The 7626-nt window shown below is 48.2% G+C and overlaps 1 protein-coding gene across 1 annotated transcript in view; it reads left to right on the top strand.

The window, feature by feature from the left end:
• The first annotated feature begins 1114 nt into the window (after positions 1–1114).
• FAR2 (fatty acyl-CoA reductase 2) overlaps positions 1115–7626 on the top strand; it is a 121155-nt gene continuing 114643 nt past the window's right edge. Inside the window, exon 1 of the mRNA XM_014454051.2 lies at positions 1115–1195. The gene's annotated coding sequence lies outside the window, so the exon portion shown is untranslated. The remainder of the gene's footprint in view (positions 1196–7626) is intronic.

The following is a 7626-nucleotide window of genomic DNA, read 5'->3' as shown; positions in this document are numbered from 1 at the left end:
AGGAAATAGCTCATTGCATTCATTCTAACCTTCATGAATTTTATGTCTTTATCTATGGCGATCGTTGTAATGAGGGGAATGAAGACAGCTTATAGAGCAATATTCCTTTCTGGATTTTCTTAATGTAGCATATTTATGCGGGAATGTATCTTCCACCTGTCCAAGGAATTAGGCTGGGCGTTTGCTGGGTTTCCGCACATCCTGGATGAGACCTGTGACAGCTCCACTCTCATGCCTGTCCTTCCCTCTACAACTCCGCCCTGATGCCAACGGCCACACCTAATCTCCCCCCACCCCCCAAAAAAATCTATCAGGCTAAGAAACCAAACGTCTTTTTGAAGAACCTGAAGGGCCGCTGAGCAAAGCTAGCCCGCCGCTGTTCTTTCAGCATCTTATCCTCTCCAGTCTCCATCCACCTGCCCACTCCCACCCGCACCGCGCGCAGATTTCTGTCTTCCAAGCCTGCGGAGGTCTGAGTCAACCGCGCCTCCAGCCCCTCCTGGGTGTTCGGAAGAACCTTGCGCTGTGGGTCGTTGCGGGGCGCCTGGCAGAGTTTGGAGCAGATAGATACAAAGCATCCCTCTTGGGGGGGTGACGAGGGTGGGGGGGGCGTGCAGAAGGGACGAGCTGAGTCAACTCGGATTTGGGGCTGCCCATCCTGTTAGGGTGGCTGGGGAAAGATGTGTCCTCCAAGCGTTCAGACCAGAGCCTTTGACCCCGTGTCTGTCTGTCTCTATCCCCCCTCCGTCCTCTCCCCTTTTTCTCCTTTTCCAGACCAGAGAGGGGCGCCTTTCCTGCTCCCTTTCCCCTCACCCACCCATTAATACACGAGGAGAGGGGTGGGAACCCGTGGAGTAATAGTAGATCTGCCTGGTGCTGAATGAATGGAGGCGCAGGGCGGGACTGAGCGAGCGGCCCCCTGCCCTCGACTGCCCGGCCCCCGCCAGCCCCGCGCCCCCCTCCGGCCCCGGGCTGAGGCTGCTGCCCGCTCCGCGCCCCGACACCGAGGCCGCGGCGCGGCGGGGAAGGTGGGGGGAGGGTGGCTTCCTCCGCCCCACACCCAGTCTCCTGCCGGATATATAGTCTCACGTTCGACAGCCGAGAGGCAGGAGCGGTTTCCTTGAGGCGGGAGCACTTCCCGGAGCCCCGGGGAAGGATCGGAGCAGAGGAGCCCCACCCCGAGCCGGAGGAGCAGGTATTCCAGAGCCCGCGCCCGGGAAGGCAGAGCGCGCGCTGGGCAGGGCAGAGTGGGCGCGGGGCCGGGCGGGAGCACCAAGCGTTTCCAAGGCTGAGCGCGCTGGAGCTGCCCCGCCGCACCCCGCCCGCAGCCAGCGGCCAGGGCGTGTTGGACGCCCGCACAGTCGCCGAAGTGGGGGACGCAGGGGCGGGAACCGCGGATCGCGAGGGTTACAGTGGGGTGCTGCTCCCGGGCAGCCCGGGACCGAGGGAGAGGGGCGCCCGGCGGGGCTGCCCAGGCCTCCTTGGCCCGCGGCTGTTCCTAGAAAGAGCGCGCCGACTCCCGGGCCACGTGCGGCGCGGCGTCGCCCCGGCTGCCCTCCCTGCGCTTCCCACTTCCCGACCCGTGATCGCGGCCTCACCCCCCCCTAACCCCCCTCCTCCAGCCCCACCCGGTGCTGCGAGCGTCCACTCCAGACCCTCCCATTCGGCTCTGGCTGGACACGGTCTGGGGCGCCGGGGCGGAGTCTGTCCTGGTTGAAAGTTTGGACCTCTCGCTGTGGCCTGGGCGTCTTGCGGGGAGCAGGGAGTCAGGACTAGAAGACTCCAGCTGGAGTCCATGGCGTGCGGGGAGGCAAGTCAGATTCCCTCGGGCAGTTCCATTCCATTAAGAGAAATAATGAGCACCTGAGTCCTAGAAACCATAGGAAGGCGCCCGCCTGCCAGCCTCCTGCTCTTTCAGCTGTCGGGATGGGGAGAATTATGAGCACTTATTCTTCCATGAGTGAGTCTCCTGGTGTGAGCAACCGAGGTTCTCGCTGGAACCCACGAGCTTTGGGTTGTTGTGCCCCGTAGAGTGCCCCATTGTGCCACGCGCAAGAACAGTGACCAGGACACAAGTGGACGGTGCTTTTTCTGCGCGCCAGAGGCTGCATCTAGACAAGGTTGACACTGAGCAAATGGAAAATGGATTCAATTACCCATCTCTCCCTATCCCCATTTCTATGAGCTGGAGATTTGGCTGAAGAGCATTTTTAGTCTAAAAGTGCAAAGGAACTGAATACAATTTGAATGCCGCCCCTCACGGCAGGAGCAGGCTTTTCAGCAAAATCCACACGTAGGGATATCTGTGTGTAGCGCCTCTAAGAGATGACCACCACTCCTCTCCTCTTTCTGAGGGCGTCTCCTGCGCCTGCTTTATCTACAATCCTACCTTACTCCAGTCCCTAACATTGGGTTATAGTTACCTATAAAATAGATACAAGTAAGCGTGAGCTGGCAGGTCTTCCGGTGATACATTTCTCCTTGATTAATAGGAGGGAATGTGGTATCTAATTACAGAAGAAGACGGAGAACCTTCCTTGAAAGGGGTGAAAATAAATAAACTAGCTCGTGTTTAGGTGGTACTTCTCGGTTTATAAAGAATGGGCTCATCTTGAATACCTCACACTATTTGCTTTCCTATATTTTGAGGATGCATCCTCGAGCGTCAGCGTCTGTCTTCTGGCAGCAGCTGGGCAGCCTTAACAGTTTTTTGTTTTGTGTTCATCCCCATGCATTCATGAAAACTCACTCATTCACAGACAGTCTCCTGCAGGATCGTGCCCAGGGCCCACCAGCAGGCTGGTCCCGCCAATGTATTGTGACATGCTGGGCTCTGTGGGAACATTTGCTGCTCTCGAAGATGCACTCTTAACACTTTATTGTGTTAACAGACCACTTTGAAAATCTGACAATAGCTATGGAATATAAGAAACAACCATATTATACACATTGACACAGAATTCTGCCTAAAATGTCAGGAGTTCAGGAGTTCACAGTCTCCTTGATACCCAGCCACCCAAATGTTAGCCATCCAGAGACCCCAGGCAGGCCCTGCTTCATGGAAACACGGCCCTGTACTTGGAAGGGCCCCCATGCTCGGTTTAATGTCCTGCTGTTACCTTCAGCTGTCTTCAGAACTTTCAAACAAGGAGCTCCAAATTTTCATTGTACACTAGACCAGTGGTCGGCAAACTGCAGCCCCTTGAGTGTGGCTCTTCCACAAAATACCACGTGCGGGTACGCACGTACAGTGCAATTGAAACTTCGTGGCCACACTCAAGGGACCAAAGAGCCGCATGTGGCTCGAGAGCCGCAGTTTGCCAACCACTGCACTAGACCAAGCATGTCAAACTTGCGGCCTGCATGCGGCCCACAACGAATATTTTTGCAGCCCAGCCGATATAATGGTATGTAAAGAAACATTAATTTTATCGTTGCTTTTATTCTATTTTATACTATATTTTTCAAAATAAACCTACGTTTCTATTAAAATTGAAGCTTATGTGTTGTGTGTTTTTTTTGCGGCCCACATAAACTTAAACCTTGTTTATTTGGCCTGTGTTAGCCTTTGAGTTTGACATGCTTGCACTAGACCCTGCAAATTCTTTAGCCAGTCCTGACCCCAGGTTAACAGCCCTATTCTGAGCAACAGCATTATCTCATAGCAATTCTTCAGGGGAATTCTCCAACACGAGTTATCAGCTGCATACTTATGTCAGTGAGCCCTCTGTGGCGAGTTTCCTCTCTGACAAAATAAGGACAGCAGACAATAGCTTCCACTCTGTTCACCTTAAAGGGTTGTTGTGAAGACATACTAGGTCAAAGGAGGAAGTAATTGTGAAAATGTCTACTTTCCTGGAATAGTTCTGTGCTAACAAAGACAGTATTACAGGCTTTACTTTACTCCATTTTCAGAAGTAAGTTGAGGAAGCTTGGCTTAGTACAATAAAAGGGTTGCAGATCCTTTATAGCCCTTATATTTTGGTGGCGGGGGCGGGGGGAGTTGCTAAGGTGTTCAGTTTTTTTAAATATTCCTTAAATATCACTATTTGGACAAGATTAGAAATGGCAACTCGAAGTACAGAATGACTTCTTGGATCTCAAAGACACTTTCTGAATTAAGTTGATGTTTGGGTCTAATTCACCCAAAAATTGAACAAAGAGAAACTGAGTCAATGATTGAATTTTTTTGAGGATGTAATCCTCTTTGTTTCATTTAAGTTTTAAAAATCCATATTTTCAAAATCTTGAACAAGTCACTTTTTAATATGTTCTAGGAGACACCTAGCAATATAAAACACACCTATTCCCTTATCGCGTGATCTTCCCCTCCTGTAACACTGGGGAGGAAATGAGACACTGGCAAGTCCTCTGTCTGCACACTCCCCTTGATTACTTCTCCTGACCTCAGAGCTTATCTTTATACCAGCCTTTATTCCCGGCATAATGGCAACGCACTCAGAAGGGCAGAGGAGGAAAAGAGAGTGAAAGGAAATGGGCCAAACTCCCACATCAAAGTCTTATAATGGGGGCACCAGAGGGGGTGGATGGAGACTCCTCTAATGCAACTGCCCTGTTCAGGGGCACACTGTATGCTTTAGGATACGAAGTACCAACTCCTATACTTGATAGACTTAGGACATCATTGGCAAGACAAAATGTGTAAATAAGAGGTGCCAATAATAGCAGATAAGTTGTTACAAGGCATTATAAGATTTGGCACAAAATGAATGGTACAGAAAATGAGTGCAGTGAGTTCCCAAGAAGAGAATGAAACAAACTGAGAAGGACAGTGAAACTTAAGCAGAGAGTTATATGAGATGTCCGTATAAGTTCTGCTCCTCATAGAGATGAATGAGTGAGTCTTCTAGGTGATAGATAGGTATGCAAAACATGAAAATCTGAATGGGACTAAACTTCACGTTAAGAAAAAGCAGGAACTTAAAACCGCGAGAGAACTTTCCACTGGCTAAATTCATTCATATGATACATAATTATTAAGCCCATTCTGTGACTAGACATATGCCAATTTTACAGGATATAGTGTTAAATAAAGTAGATATGTTCCTCATTCTTTTGGAACTTAAGCGACATTTAAAAAATAAACATAAAATAACAAATTTTTTAAAGTAGTGTGGAGAACAGAGAAAGACACAGGGGCTGACTCAGATTAGATGCTCTTTAAATTGATATTTGAAAGAAGCCTATGGGTTAACTTGGCCAAAAAGAACTTGGGGATAATCCATCTGGGCAGAGGAAAGAGCAAATGGGAAGGCTTTAAGGAGAAGAAGAGGCCACAAGTGTTTAAGGGACAGCAGGCACCTGTGGCTGGAGTTTGGTGAAGGTTTTGCTGAGAGGCTGGCTATGGGTAGGGGAGGTAGGTAGGAGCCTGGACATGCAAACCTTCACAGATCTTGACAAGGATTTTGAATTGTATTTTAGTGGGGAGCCTTTGAAGACTTTGAAGCCAGAGATCATCTAACTTATATTTTAACATCTTTATGAGTACAATAAGAGAATGGACAGAGTGCTGGTGACAGTGCTGCCAGGACAGATGGAGAGGAGAGGACAGAGAGATGCATTTGGAAAGTAAAATTGATAGAACTTGGTGACAGAGAGGAGGTCAGAGGTGAGCGAGGCAGGAAGACGTGTGAGAACAAATTTCTTCAATAGATACTGCTGAATGTGTATAATTTAAAACAATAGGTTTGCATGTGTATGATTTAGAGTTGCATATAAAAAACTGAAAAATGAAATGAAACCTGCTAACCCTACTTAGTACCTCTAGGAAGTAGGCCAGGCTGTTGGGTAGAGGAGAACGTGAGAGAGAGAGGAGGGAGGAGGCTTTTGTTTTTCATACTATCACTTGCACTGTTGGGCTTATTTTTAAACCATGCATGCATTTTATAATCCTATATAATAAAGAGCTAATATGCTAATTAGACCGAACAGCAGAACAACCGTCTGGACATCCTTCCAGACGACTGTCTGGACAACCTTCCGGATGCAACCGGGGCTGTGAGGGCTGGCTGAGGCTGTGAGGAGCTGTGAGGGCTGAGCCCCTTACACGAATTTCATGCATCGGGCCTCTAGTTGTTTAAAAGTTACCACCACAACAAATATGGCTCCTGTTTTTCTGGCTTGAGCATATGGATAGAATACAGGGTAATTTCCTAAAATGACAACAACTAGGAGAGAAGGGCCTGATCCTCACCAAAGTGGTTTTCCTAAAACATAACTCACTCCCCTGCATAAAACCTTTAGATTCTAGGCACCCTCCACCCCCGTCTATAGCAGTGTTTCCCAAAATGTAGTCTGTGGATCATTCGTTTCTTGGAGTATTAATAACAGTTACATGAAAGAGTAAAAAAGCTTTCCTGATCATATAAGCTTGAGAAACACTTGATTCAATGTAGTTAAGCAGTTTCTTTTCTTAAAAAAAACATTTTTTAATTGATTTCAGAGAGGAAGGGAGAGAGAGAGAGAAACATCAGTGATGAGAGAGAATCATTGATTGGCTGCTTCCTGCACATCCCACACTGGGGATTGAGCCCGCAACTCTGGGCATATGCCCTGCCTGGGAATTGAACTGTGACCTCCTGGTTCATAAGTCCACTCTCAACCACTGAGCCACCCCAGCTGAGCAGTTAAGCAGTTTCATCACAGGAATCCTCAGAGCCTTTAATATACTAATGCACACTAAGAATCATTGAAAAAGAAGAGGTATTTTATGCCATATTTCCTAAACGTATTTGTCCTTAAAATGCTTTTTTGATGGAACATCTAACAGAGTCAGTGTTCAGCATAACATGCTTTGGGAAATGCTACCCTTGTATTAATAGATTAAACCTTTTAACATCCATAGCTCTCTTAACCATCAGCTTCTCTCATGCTCCTCCTTAGTTGGAAGAAAGCAGGAGGTCAGAATTGACCCTGTCAATAGGCTTGAAATTGATGATGAAAACAATTCTGCTATATGGATAAGAGATCAAGAGATATTCACCTGCAAGATCTGCAGTCTGATTAAAAACATTAAAAAAATTTCTACATGCTGGCAGGGCTATGCAGGACCTCTCTGGAGTACCTTCTGTCAAGTCTAGATTTACACGTGAGGAACCTGGAGCATAAACAGTGGAGAAGACGTCACGGGGCCTCTCGTGTTCCATGGCAGGTCTGGGCCCTACTTGATGTTTGTACTGTATCTCTGGCAGAGCCACACCATCCTATATAATAAAAGTGTAGTATGCAAATTGTCCCCTCAACCGGGAGTTCGACCAGTGGGCGGGGCCAGCCGGGGGAAGGGAGGGAGTACCGGCCAGCAGCCGCTAGGGACCCTAATGTGCACTGGGCCTCTAGTGTGACTACATAGAGCGTGTGATTTTGCAATGAATCTCAGACATTCTTTCCTGGTCCCCGGTGCATTTGCATTCTGGTGGGGTGGAGGCAGGAATGCAATATGGGACCAAAGAACAATGCAGTAAAATGGAACGGAAGGGACAGGTTCGCACAACTATAAAATTGTCTGTGGTTTTACCTATTTGGTGTTCCAGCCCAGTAGCCTGAGGGCAAATTCAGCTCCACCCTGTTTTGGCATAATGCTGGAACTAAGAATGATTTTTGTATATA

The sequence above is a fragment of the Myotis lucifugus genome, unplaced genomic scaffold (assembly GCF_000147115.1).
Source record: "Myotis lucifugus unplaced genomic scaffold, Myoluc2.0 scaffold_30, whole genome shotgun sequence".
Classification (NCBI taxonomy): domain Eukaryota; kingdom Metazoa; phylum Chordata; class Mammalia; order Chiroptera; family Vespertilionidae; genus Myotis; species Myotis lucifugus.
Note: the sequence above shows the minus strand (reverse complement) of the source record. Positions and strands in the feature narration are given on the sequence as shown.